Source organism: Aotus nancymaae, unplaced genomic scaffold (genome assembly GCF_030222135.1).
Source record: "Aotus nancymaae isolate 86718 unplaced genomic scaffold, 86718_ANA_hifiasm-v0.15.2.pri h1tg000267l, whole genome shotgun sequence".
Taxonomy (NCBI): domain Eukaryota; kingdom Metazoa; phylum Chordata; class Mammalia; order Primates; family Aotidae; genus Aotus; species Aotus nancymaae.
This window is the reverse complement of record NW_026988682.1, coordinates 366,316-381,340: the sequence shown is the minus strand read 5'-3', so window position 1 is coordinate 381,340 and position 15,025 is coordinate 366,316.

Genomic DNA, 15,025 nt, shown 5'->3' with positions numbered 1-15,025 from the left:
TTTAGTCCTGTCCAAAAATCTATACCGTAACATGTTTTTGGAGAATATATTATTTTTAATATTCTGATGAGGACATTCTCTTGATTATCCATTTGATGTGATTCTAAGGTAAAAAGAAAGCTTAGATGAACTACAGAAAATAACAGAAATATAACACTGCTCAATTCAGAAGTACACATGACTTTGCAACAAATAGATCAAAATATGTGTTAAGGTGACTGATCTGGCAAGATACCTAATTGATCAGAGTTGTATCTGCGTTCTTCCTCTTTTTGAACCCCATAATATATGATTTTAAATGTTTTTAAAGTTTAGAGGTAGATTTCAACATTGTTCTAGATTTATGTTTAAAATTTGTTCAAAATCTAGTATCACAATTTGGGTAATCTTCACTGAACTATTTCAAATTAATTATATTCAAAGACACTTTTTAATTAGAATTATAGGGTTCATCCATCTTTTAAGTAATTTCTAAAACTTTGTCCTGTTAAATATCATACTGAATGGGCAAAAACTGGAAGCATTCCCTTTGAAATCTGGCACTAGAAAAGGATGCCCTCTCACACCACTCCTATTCAATATAGTACTGGAAGTTCTAGCCAGAGCAATCAGGCAAGAAAAAGAAATAAAGGGTACTCAATTAGGAAAGGAGGAAGTCAAACTGTCTCTACTTGCAGACGACATGACTGAATATCTAGAAGACCCCATCGTCTCAGCCCAAAATCTCCTGAAACTGATAAGCAACTTCAGCAAAGTCTCAGGATACAAAATCAATGTGCAAAAATCACAAGCATTCCTATACACCAAGAACAGACTTAAAGAGAGCCAAATTAACTTCAGCATTTTATACTCTTAATAAAAAATACTGTTGGTTCGCGCCGGGCGCCCGTGCCGCCGGTGTCCGCGAGCCGCGGCAGGGCCGGCCGGGCTGCTCGCATCAATTGGCGCCCGGCGCAGCGAGCACTGCCCACGGCCCCCGCATGGCCCTCCTGACAAAGGGAATCATTTCTGTCTGCTTTATACATGCCTGCAAAGAAGGTATCAAGTGCTATCTTGAAAGCTATTCAAACAATTAAAACGTGACCTCATCAGACTTGAAGACAAGTGTAAAAAGCCGCGTCTCTACTAAAAATATAAAAATTAGCTGGGTGTTTGGCACGCATCTCTAGTCCCAGCTACTCAGGTGGCTAAGGTGGAAGAATTGCTTGAACCCGGGAGGGAGAGGTTGCAGTGAGCCAAGACTGAGCCACTGTGCTCCAGTCTGGTGACAGAGCAAGACTCCATCTCAAGAAAACAAGAAAACATACAAGTATCACAGGTTCTCACAAGCCGGAGCTAAAACATTTCGTCACGTCAGGGGAGGTAGAGAGTGGAAAGAGATAGATATTGGGACAGGTACATGAGAGAAAGGGGGAAGATGAGAATTGGGTTAAGGTGTACAGACATATAGTTAAATGGAAGGAATAAATTTAATGCTTGATAGCAGAATATGGCTACTATAGTTGACAGAACTGTACTGTCCTCAGGTGATGGACACCCTAAATATCCTTGAATGACTTATACATTATATACATGTAATAAAATTTCACATGTACCTCATAAATTTGTACAAATTTTTAAAAATTTTGTTAAATAAAAATATGTATAATCACAAAGTAGGTAACTTAAAACAATAAAAATTTACTCTCCCAAAATTCTAGAGCCTAAAAGTCCCAGAATCAAAGTGCTAGCAGGTTTGTTTACTCTGGAGGTTTTGAGGGATAATCTGTTCCATACCTCTCTTTATATATATCCAGTGTTTGCCATTAATCCTTGGTGTTTCTTGGCTTATAAGCACATCACTGCAATCCCTGCCAATGTCTTTACATGGCATTCTCTCTATACCTCCATGAATCTGTGTGTCCTCTTCTCTTCCTGTAAGAGCCCATTCTAATCTAGTATGACAATCTTAACCTAACTAGTTATATCCATAAGGACCCTCTTTCCAAATAAAATCACATTCTGATATTCTTAGTGTGGACATAGGAATGTTTTTTTGGGGTGGGTGGGGGACACTATTCAATCCATCATGGAGTCCAAGTCCTGAACTGTAAGGTTAAGGTGATTCAGATTTTTATTCCCCAAACACCTAGACTATATGGAATGAACACAGAATAAAAGACACAGCCAGGTGTCTGGCCCATGCCTCTCATCCCAGTCATGCTGGAAGCCAAGGTGGGAGAATTGTTTGAGCACAAGATTTTGAGACCAGCCTGGGTAATATAGTGAGACCTATCTCTATAATGAATTTTTAATTAGCCAGGTGCAGTGGCTCATGCATGTAGTCCCAGCTACTCAAGAGGCTGAGGTGAGAGGATTGCTTGAGCCCAGGAGTTCAAGGATGTAGTGAGCTATGATTATACCACTGCACTCCAGCCTCGGCAATAGAATGAGAACCCATCTCTAACAAAAAACATAAAACAAATTCCAAACGTGAATATACTAAAAATACTAAAACTAACACAGTTTGTCCTGCAACTATTAATACTTCGTGGATTTTTTCCCCTATTTCAAACATATACATCATACATTGGTCCCTGGAAACCCATTCCCAAAAGGCCATGTTCTCCACTGTCACAACATTAACAACCATTAGCTGCAATGATCTCTCATTAACAAGCTTTATTCTCTCAATAGCTCTTTCAAGTTGCAAAGCACTTTAACAACACAATTGTAACCCAGTAAGAGCCCACAGGGAGATTTTGAAATCCCTTCTACTGACACAGACCTTGTATGTTCACCCAAATCCCATATCTACCATGAACTCATAATTATATGTCTGTGTTTACTAGGTTATTAGTAAAATAATATCACAATCATGTTGCATATATATAACCTGAAATACTGCTTTTTTCAGTGAGTGATGCGTATGTCCTAAGAAAACAAAGGAAGTGGTCCATAAAATCCATCTCAGAACATGATCTTGGCCTACTTCTGAATTTTTGAGGCCATATGATCAGCTATGGTCAGACATACTAAGGACCACTTGATCCAATCATTAAATTTCTCCTATGCAAATACACTCTCTGCTCCACTGTTCTGTTTTCATTCATCCTCTTTCTTAGCTCTCTTCTTATCCAGTAGGCCTCTTTTATACTCAGAGTGTTTTTATTTGCATGAATCTAGTTCATACATCTGAACACTCCAAGCAATAATTATCAAATATGAATATGGAAGGTATTATATGGTAGGAGGAAAGAAGTGTATTTGATCATCAGGCAACCTAAGGGTCTAATACAGCCTACCTATATCACTAAGTGAAACACATTTGCTCTTGATTTCTTTCAAAACCAAAGTTGACATTCTTAGAATATACATCCTGAAGTGTTTAAAAATGAAATTTTATTGCAACCGCAAGTTATTTTTAAATGGTTCAGTCAAAAAGATAGACAGACATAGATAAAACTAATACGACAAAATGAAAACTGTTGAATCTAGATGTATTGGGTATATAAAAGTTTACTAGTCTTTTTTCTTTTTTTTTGAGACAGAAGAGAACTTTATTTCGGATGCCTGGGCACGCAGGATGGCAGCAGGCTCATGCCTAAAATGGTCGGGGAGCCTAACAAAGAAGGAAGTTCAGCTTATATGTTGTTTGAGAATGGAAATTGAGACAGGAAGTGGGTTTCAGACAAAGACAGTCAATCATGCAAAATTCAGCTTCCTGGTCATTTGACTCTATAACCTTGCAATTGAGGTAAGGGGTAAAAACGTGTGGGGGTGATCCATGGAGATCAGAAGAACAGGAAATGCAGGAATATGCTGGTTGCAGACCTAAAGATGTGCTCTGGTGCGCTTATCTATGTAAAGAGGGGGGTTCCCAGTCTGCTTTGCTTTTACTTTTATTTAACTACCACTTCTATGCTTATTATTTAAACCAGATTCTATTCTATTTCATTTTAGTTTCCTTCCACATTTTCGCCCTTTAAAAGCTTTCTTTTAAAATCTAGATACTATTATCAGAAAGCTTTTACATCCTTTTTTATGCACAGAATGCAGAGTCCAAGTCTCCTCACAGGCTATTTGCTTATCTGGGAATTACCTTGTCTGTGTATTTACTCCTAACGCTGCTCATATTCTTCATGGGAGCAGACCAGCTTTTGCTGTGACTTTAGCCTTTGCTGGCCTCCCCGCGGCTGTGCCTGTCTTAGGTTGCTCTCATCTTTCAGAGAGTCTTACCCGTCATTGGCTAACCAGCCATCCACCTGGGGGGCACACAGGCAGCAGACTGGCTTTTGCTGTGACTTTAGTCTTTGCTGGCCCGCCCGCGGCTGTGCCTGTCTTAGGTTGCTCTCATCTTTCAGAGAGTCTTACCCGTCATTGGCTAACCAGCCATCCACCTCGGGGGCTCATTTTTGGCTTTTCTCTTGGAGAGAAGCATGAGTAAGCCAGTTCGGAGTTAAAACTAGAGTTTTTTCCTGCACCATTTGCTTTTGCCTCGGTAGGAGTTATGTATTACACCCTAGCATGTTATTTTACAAGTGATATTGAAGGCTTAGCCTCTTTACTCCATCCTCACACATCTGTGTTTTGTAAGTCACATAGAAGGTGAGGAAGGAGAGAGATGGGAAAGGAAAATATCCTATAAAGTATTTTTGTCAATTTAATAGCCTTCTGCCTTTTCATGAGATAAGCTTTTTTCTGTGGGTAATGGCCGATATCTACTTAGTGCCATTATATGTGGTGTGTTTTGTCACCACTGCCTCTACCGTTGACTGTATACTCCTAAAAAGGAGTGGCAATAAACAAGGGAATACGAGACAGCACCTAACATAAGTACTATGCTCCCTATGAGAGTCTTGAATTTGTCCAAAGGATGAGAACCATCAACCAAAAAGAGAGTCTGAAGTTCAACCTTTTCCAGGTTCAGACTGGAATGTGGCCATAACTTTCTCATCTTGGCAGTGACTTCCATAACTACCTGTCCATTGTTGTTAGCTTCTAAACAACAGTTAAATTTACCACAGACTCTTCCTTCTGAGGCCAGCAGATAATCTAATGCTAATCTCTTTTGATAGACTGCATTTCTTATTTGTGTAGATTGTACAGCTGACAAATCTAAAGCTTTAGGTGTTTCATTAGTTATAATTTCTAAGACTGCTTGTAATCTGATAATACAATTAATCATGTAGATGGGAGTATGATATCCCCACATCCCATCTTGTGCCCAAGAAGCCAAACTGTAATTATTCTCTCTGGAGGCCAATCTGTATCTCTCCAATCACCGATTTGACATAAACCTCAGGCGAGGTCAGAATATGAGGTGTGAAAGTTTTTTTTGTGTGTACACTTATCTGCATGTGCTCATGCACACACACACACACACATGTACGTGCATGTGCATACAAATATAATGACAGAGAATAAGGAAGGCAGGGGAGAACAGACACACATGAGTAATATTGTTTAATCCACCAAACAAGGCCACTAGGATTTCAATATTTGTGGCCTGGACTTTCAGGCACTGGGATGGTTGTTAAACTTAATCCTAACTTTTCTCTATTAGACTGAGCTTTCTTTTGACCATTTTAACGTCTGAAATCAAGATATATAAAGAGAATCTAGGCGAGCTGGGAGAACAGACAGAAACAACTTTTCTGGGAAGTGAGTAAGAGTAAGCGTGGGACCCGTACTGAAAATATCTTGATTTTGGATCAGTGAATTCTTCAAGTAGCAATTCTCATGTGCCTAGTTCTCTGCGGTGGGATGGGTCCAAGAGTCAAAATTTATGATGAGCCTAAAAACAGGAGCAAATGAACAGTGGTCCTAAAAAAGGGATATACAAATTGTCAAAATTGAAAGAGCTAGAGGAGCAAATTTAAAAAAACTCAAAACCCAGAAGACAAGAAATAACTAAGATCAGAGCAGAACTGAAAGAGAGAGACACACACAAAAAAAAAAACCTTCAAAAAATCAGTAAATCCGTTTGATACTCTTTCCTGACAATTGTGGATGTTAGAAAATATTTCATCCTTTTGTTGAGAGGAAAGAATCATACGAGCATATGTGGAAAATATCACAACATAAAATGTAAAAAGAAAGTGAGAATTTCCTGGAGCACACTATTAATTTATTCCCAAAATAATACATATTTCCTCTGTGCTGGAGCTAAGTCAGTGATCAAGGCAGGCAAGATTTCTGCACTCCTGGAGGTTATATTCTTAAGCAATCTCTGAGTATAATGAGGACCAACACTATAGATCTATAGTTATGAGATGATGTCTGTATGTAAAAACAACAACAATAATAGGTTTAGTATGTATTAAGTGCCAGCTGCTAGAGCTTGAATAGTTACAAAGGGAAGGGAGAAATTATTTCAGGCAGCACAGTTGTATGATTAAAGCATAACTGCAAGAATGCAAGGAGAAATGGACGGGCTTGCCTGAAGTCCAGGGGTTGTATATAGGAATAGCTGGGGACAACATTTGAGAGATAGGTAAGGAACCACTGAAAACTTGTGAGCAGGGAAGTGACACGGTAAAATTGATGACACAGTAAACATGGAATCTGTGGTCATATCCCTTTTATCGTTTTTTATTGCATCTATTTGATTATTCTCTTTTCTTTTTTATTAATCTGGCTAGTGGTCTATTTTGTTGATCTTTTTGACATTTTGTAGCCTGGCCCAGAAAAACAATACCCAAACCTGCTTCCATATTTAGTCACTCATTATTACTAGAAACCTGATTATTTCTTTCTTAGTAATCATGCTTGTACTATATTTACTAAATCCTCTTCTTCCCACTCCTCAAATAATGCTTTCATTGAATGAGTCTTTCTTCCACCTTTTACAGAAAGGACACATAAAAATCATCTCATTAAATAGAATTTCTGCCTCAGTCCTATAAAATAGCAATTCAAGACACCGGTTATAGGTTGACTTAATGTCATTTCTACACATTAGGTTTCTGCATGACCTTTATGTCCTGTTTTAAAAGAGAGCTAATTTTGCTTAGGGAAAAATTTCATCTCTGTAGATTTGTATGTGGGCACTGGGTTGCCAGAAAAAAAACGATCAAATAATTATTTCGTTTGGAGCCTTCAATTTGAGAAACTTTAGAAACACACTTTTTCCCATACTACAATCAACTCATTTCTGTTGCATATTATTTATCTCTTCTGCTTTCTTTGGTTAGATTCTGTTCTGTGTTCTATCTTTCATGGTGTTCTGATTTCTAAACTACATCAAGTAGATGGGAGTGTAAATATTAAAAACAGGATGTCATGTTAGCCTGTTAAATTAACAAACAGAAAAGTGATTCTAATTACAGATTTATCATTGCAGCGATGTTAAGAGATCAAGGTGAAGTTAAATATGCACATGCAATATCAACCCCAAACTGCCAATTACAAAGAATATCTAGGCAAGAAAGATCATGTATGTTTCATGGCATCATGAAATTTACTTCGAGAAAAAAGCTGAATAATTCAGGATAAATGTAGTCGGAAATGTCTTTAAAATACCTCCATAAAATTCAATATAACTAAACAATAGTACCTTCCATAACTTACTGGAAGATATTGAAAATGTAACTCAGACCAGCATGAGATGCATGTTTTAATAACACATTTTAAAACAAGGAGTGTGTGTCAGCTTTATCTTAAATTCAGCAAGACAGAGATACAAAATAAATCATATAAATCTTGAAAAATCTAAAGAAAAAAATTCAAGTCACAATTTAGTGCTAGCCATGATACTTTTCTACAGTCAATGGCACCAGTGATACTTGTATTATGCTTTCAATCCAAAGCCCAAAATTGTTACGCTCATCGGAACCTACCTATTTCTTCAATAAGTACACTGGTAGCTACTTGAAAAAGAGGCCTCATACATTGCTTTATATAAAATATAATTCATTGATGGGAAAATGGTTTCTATAAGCATAGCCACTTACATTTCTACCTTCATTCCCAACATTTTCAAAATATTTGCCACCCACTAGGCCTCCCAATTTTTTCAATGTAGATTTTAAAACAGTTCAATAGTTTTAAAGTAGGTGACCATTAAAAAGGAGAAAAGGAAGGCTAAAGATTGATAAAGGTTGTCTAAGATTGCCCTTGAGTCATGTTTAGATAGGACCCAAAGCAAGATTTAAGAGTTTAGAATTTCTGCCTTTTATCTGCATTATACCTAGAAAACAATCCAGAAAAAGTGGGAGGCAGGTTTTCTGCTAAGCTTCAAATCACACATCTCGGAGGTGACAGTTGACATGAGCTTGTTTGGAATCAGAAAAACTTGTGGCATGTAGAACTATCAAAGAAAAATATTTCATTTTCAAATGACAGGTTGAGTATCCTTATCCAAAATGCTTGGGCCAAGAAGTGTTTTGGATTTCTAATTTTTTCAGATTTGGGAATATTTACATATACATGAGGTATCTTAGGAATGGAACCCCCAACTAAACACAAAATTCAGTTATGTTTCATATATACTTAATACATATAGCCTGAGGTTAATTTTACAAACTATTTTAAGTAATCTTGCACATGAAACAAAGTTTGTGTTAAGTACTCACACTGCAAGTTCCTACATGTGGTCTCATGTTGGTGCTCAAAAAGTTTCAGATTTCGGAGCACTATGGATTTCAGATTTTCAGATTAGGAATCTGTAATAACAAAAACAACAATTTTATCTTTATATATATTAAAATATTCCTTATATTTCAGTTACATTATCTTTATATTTGTTGAGGTTGCTTATCATCACATAGTTTAAAGGATCCAATAGTTTATAAAATTATATTACAAAAAAACAGTAGTCCTCTCCTCCCACTACATTTCACAAGTCTTATAGAAATGCACTCTCAACAATTGTAGCTTCTCTTAAATAAACTCTGAGAAAATAAAGAAAAAAACACTTATCTGAAGAATATAAAGTGCTTTTAATTACCAGGCCCAGAGAGACATTAAAATGAGACAGCAATCATGCCCTACACCCTTCTTTGAGCTATGTAGTCCTTTCCTGAAACTGCCTGTATAGCCAATCATGAATCAATGTTATTTTTGTAAACTAATGAGACTTCCTGACAAATAACTTTGCATCAATCCACACCCTGTCCCCTTTTAATGCCTTTGAAAATCCACTTGCAACTGCTTCTAATCAGTGTAATCAGTGTATATTCAGGACAACTTGAATCTATGCTCTTGGGTTGCAATCCTCAAGCTTGGCCGAAATGAACTCTCTTAATTATGTTAATTGTGCCTCAGCTTCTTCCTTTTAGGTCAACAACTTCATAAACCCAAATAAGGTTCATTTTGCTACTTCTATACTTTTTATTTTAATTTTAAACAACGTTTATTGATATCCCACTAGAAAAGCTAAGAAGTTAGCTAAGGATGTGGTGTGATCTCGGCTCACTGCAACCTCCACCTCCTGGGTTCAAGTGATTCTTCTGCCTCATCCTCACGAGTTGCTGGGACTACAGGTGTGTGTCACCACGCTCAGCTAGTTTTTGCATTTTTACTAGTGACGGGGTTTCACTGTGCTAACCAGGATGGTCTCGGTCTCCTAGCCTCATGATCTGCCCATCTCAGACTCTCAATGTGCTAGGATTAGAGGCCTGAACAACCTCACACAGCCAAGAAGTAATTATTATTATACCCAGGCTATCTGAAAATATCTTGATTTTAGACACATTTAATTAACAGCTTGACATGGCACTGAATTTTAGACTTATTTCCATTTTCTCCCCGAAGTTTGAAGGTATGACATCTAACTTCCAGTACTGCTGTGAAAAGTCTGGGGACATGATATGCTTACCAATCCTTGTGAGTAATTTGATATTTTTTTAATTTTGCATCCTTCAAAAGATCTCTCTTTGTCTCTGGTATTCGGAAATGTCCTCATGATTTTCTTTGATGTGGATCTAATTTCAACCATTGACCTAGGTACTAAGTGAACTGTTTCAAACTGGAAACTTATGCCTTGGCACATTTTCTTGAGTTAATTATCTCATGTATATCCTCTCAATTTCCATTGTCTCTTTCTTAAACTCCTATTGTTTGAATAATAGGAGTTATTATCCTCTTTGATTTGACCTGAAGTTTTCCCATCTTATTTCCTAATTTCTTTCACTTAATCTTTTCATCTTGCTTCCCTAGAAAATTTCTAAACTTTATATTACAATCCTTTTATTTATATATCAGAAACTGTTGAGCAATTCTTATATACCAGGCACTGTAAAATATTTGTTTCCTGTAAAAAGACAAATCATTGCATATATCTACTATATTTGGTTTTGGTTTTCTGAATCTTTCCATTAATTTGATTTTCATTTTTTCTTCTTTCATCTGTACCCACTTGCTAGGCCCACACTCGTTCCCACTTTTCTTCTACTAATGCATTTAATAATTTATGAATCTGTTACTTCGGCACTACTTGTCCTCTCCTATTAGCCCCCTATTCCAACCTGCTATAGGTTTCCCATCAGGTGGTAACCCCACTTCATTCTTTGAGACTTCTTTCCTAATTTTCACTGGGTCTGAATCAGAACTTCATCAGTAATTTTTCAGCCCTCAACCTTCACTTTCCTTATGGTTAATTTCGCACTGAAGTTCATTATTGTTACCTTTTTTTTGCATGGTTGCCATCAAGAAGCATGCTTTTCTTTGTTATTAACAAAAGCCAGTAATTAGCAACCATTTAACTTGTATGTTTTGAAGGAAATAAACAATTTCACATCATAATTTTTCTGATATTTGATAAATCAAGGAGACTTCTTAGAGCCCTTCCAATTCTTAAGGTGATTTTGAGATTTCTGCTCTAGATTTCTACCCACTGGCTCATGGATCTGATCATTTGAGTTCTGTGATTGAAGCATCACTTTCTAATCTGGCCACTTCTGCAGAGTCAGAAACTGGCATCAAAATAACACATAGCCTTCCAGATTCATGCAGGTTTCTCATTACATAAATTTTTACAACTTTCTCTGCAGGAGCAAATTATTGCACACTATATTTTATTTTCTACCTATTCAAATATGTTTCCAATTATTCATTTATATTCATTCATGTATTCCAATTATTCATTCAGTAGGGGGGTGTGTGTGTGTGTGTGTGTGTGATGTTAAATGACTGAAAAGTAATGCATACAAAGTTTAGCCTTAAAATGTTGTTTTATATCTGTTATACATCTGAAATGAGCTGTCAGCCTTAATTTTCCATGACTAATCAGTTTAGAAACCCTTCCATCCCTGTGTTTTATTTACCCTTTCATTGATGGCTTCTTATATGTATTTTTTCCGTCCAACTGCTAGTTTGGACTTGTCTCAACAGCTCCTAAACTGGATGCTACTGAAAGTAACTTTCATTGAAAACTTTGAGATCTATTTCTCACAGGTCAGAAGCTGAATTCTACATAGTAGAATGATATGCTAAAGTGACAGGTCAGCGACTTGGTTCTCTCCTAAGCAGACCTTGTTCTTTTGCTTTTGATCTAGAAGGCATTCATTTTACTATAAATACTCATGAGCAGATATAAAACAATATTGAGTGGCTATTTTTATTCTTTTTTCTATTTATTTTATCCAAATCTGTAACACTTTGAGTAAAACAGGGAAATAAAAATGCAATGTCTTAGTATTTTTTACTTTTGGTTTCCTTTCCTTTGCTATTTGAGGATAAAATAAAATCATCTATGTGAAATAACTTTGTAAACTTGAAAAATTCTACATAAATGTAAGAAACTGTTAACTTGTCAGATATTAAATGTAAAGTTAATATCTGGTATTTTCCCAACCAACTTGTAGTCTGACAAATAAGGTCCTCCAGAGAAGTAAAAATAATCGAGTCCAAACTTACTGTGTTTGGAGAAAGAGAAAACATTGCAATCTTAATAAATGTTTAAAAAGATCTAACTCTATGCTCCCTACAAGAAACTCGCATTAGCTATAAGGAAACATATAGGCTAAATATGAAAGTATAGAATAAGATTTTCCATTAAAAAGGTAACCAAAGAAGAGCATAGGTGTCTATACACATATCAAACAAAATTACAGAACAGAGGCCTTGGAGGCAACACCACACATCTACAACCATCTGATCTTTAACAATCTGACAAAAACAAGCAATGGGAAAAGGATTCCCTATTTAATAAATGGTTTTGGAAAAACTGGCTAGCAGTTTGCAGAAAGCAGAAACCAGGCCACTTCCTGACACCTTACACTAAAATCAACTCCAGATGGATTAAAGACTTAAACATAATACCTAACACCATGAAAACCCTAGAAGAAAACCTAGGCAAAACCATTCAGGACATAGGAATAGGCAAGGACTTCATGACCGAAACACCAAAAGCATTGGCAATAAAAGCCAAAATAGACAAATGGGACCTAATTAAACTCCAGAGCTTCTGTACAGCAAAAGAAACAATCATTAGAGTGAACCCACAACCAACAGAATGGGAAAAAATTTTTGCAATCTACCCATCTGACAAAGAGCTAATATCCAGAATCTACAAAGAACTAAAACAGATTTACAAGAAACAAACAAACCCATCTAAAAGTAGAAGACATGAACAGACATTTTTCAAAAGAAGGCATATATGAGGCCAACAAACATATCAAAAATGCTCGTTATCACTGATTATTAGAGAAATGCAAATGAAAACCATATTGAGATACCACCTCATGCCAGTTAGAATGGTGATCATTAAAAAATCTGGAGACAACAGATGTTGGAGAGGATGCGGAGAAATAGGAACACTTTTACACTGTTGGTGAGAGTATAAACTAGTTCAACCATTGTGGAAGACAGTGTGGCGATTCCTGAAGTACCTAGAAATAGAAATTCCATTTGACGCAGCAATCCCATTACTGGGTATATACCCAAAGGATTATGAAGCATTCTATTATAAAGACACATGCACATGTATGTTCATAGTGGCACTGTTTACAACAGCAAAGACCTGGAACCAACCCAAATGCCCATCGACGATAGACTGGACAAGGAAAATGTGGCACATGTACACCATGGAATACTATGCGGCCATAAAAAATGATGAGTTCGTTTCCTTTGTAGGAATATGGATGAATTTGGAAACCATCCTTCTCAGCAAACTGACACAAGAACAGAAAATTACACACCACATATTTCTCATAGGCAGGTATTAAACAATGAGAACACGTGGACACAGGGAGGGGAGCATCACACACTGGGGTCTGTTGTGGGGGGCCAAGGAAGGTCAGCAGGGGGTTGGAGAGGTCGGGGAGGGATAACATGGGGAGAAACGCCAGATGTGGGTGACAGGGAGATGGAGGCAGCAAATCATATTGCCATGTGTGTACCTACACAACAATCCTGCATGATCTGTACATGTACCCCAGAACCTAAAGTACAATTAAAAAAGACAAAACACAAAAACATAGACTTTAAGTCAAAAATTGTCACAAGAGATAAAGAAGGCCATTACATAATTACAAAGGTTTCAATTCGTCAAGAGGATATAACTATTATAATGTATATGCAGCCAACACTGAAGCACCTAAGTACATAAGGCAAATATTACCAGATCTGCAGGGAGACAGATGGCAATACAGTAATAGTAGACAGAAAACTAAGACCCAGTCGACTTAAACAACACTATAGACCAAATGAACCTATCAAATATAAACCTAACATTTCAATGAACTGCAACAGAATATATGCTCTTTTCAAATGGACATAAAATATTTTCTAGGATAGATCCTATGTTAGACTACAAAACAAGTCTTAACAAATTTAAGAAGACTGAAATAATATTAAACATCCTTTCCACTCACAATATTAAATTTAAATTAGAATTCAGTAACAGGAGGAAATTCAGAAATTTACAAATATGTAGAAATTAAACAACACACTCCTGAATACTGAATCAGAGAAGGAACCCAAAACAGAAAATGAAAAAGCATCTTTTTTTTTTTTTTGAGATGGAGTTTATTTTAAGGATATCACAAATAATACAGAACAAAAAATGCAGAGGATGAGGTATAGAAGGAGTACACAGCTTCCATGCCCTCCCCAGGTGCATCCTCCTCCCCAGGTGCATCCTCCTCCCCAGGTGCACCCTCCTCCCCACATGCACCCTCCTTCCCACGTGCACACTCCTCCCCACATGCACACTCCCCCCCACGTGCAACCTCCTTCCCACATGCACACTCCTCCCCACGTGCACCCTCCTCCTGGAACCTCCATATGTTCCACTACCTGGAAGCTCTCTGAACCAGGTTCTTGAGTTTTTATGGAGGCTTCACATGAGCATGACTGATTAAGTCACTGGCTATTGGTGATCAACTTAACCTTCAGTCCCCTCTCCTCTTCCCAGATGTGAGGAGGAAAGGAGTGGGAGGCCGAGGTGGGCGTATCACCTGAGGTCAGGAGTTTAAGACTAGCCTGGACAACATGGTGAAACCCATCTCTACTAAAAATACACAAATTAGCCAGGTGTGGCAGTGTGCACCTGTAATCCCAGCTACTCAGGAGGCTGAGCAGAGAATCACTTGAACCCAGGAGGCAGAGGTTGCAGTTAGCCGAGATGGCACCACTGCACTCCAGCCTGAGGGACAAGAGCAAAACTTTATCTCAAAAAAAAAAAAAAAATCTTAGGAACAACATATCTATTAAATTCAACACGACATTCCCCACTAAATGTACCAGAAGTGAGAGTTCCAAGTTGCTAAATATATCAGTTACATTTTATGGAGATTGAAAGATGGACACCTCTTACCGACGGGAGAATGCCACCAAACTGTACAAGTGATTAGCTTTGATTTCTAAGGGGCAAATAAACAGATGTATAGAGTTTTCTTGCCTAGATCACTTGTCTTAGAGCACAAGACTCTCCAGAATCCTGATTTTCAGAATGTGGCTGAGACATGTCAGCGCCATTTTTATCAGAAGTGAGTTCTTAGCAGAGATAAAAATTGTTCCTTTTCTTCTTTTTAGAGACGGGGTCTCGCTATGTTGCCCAGGCTGGAGTGCAGTGGCTGTTCACAGTCATGATCCCACTACT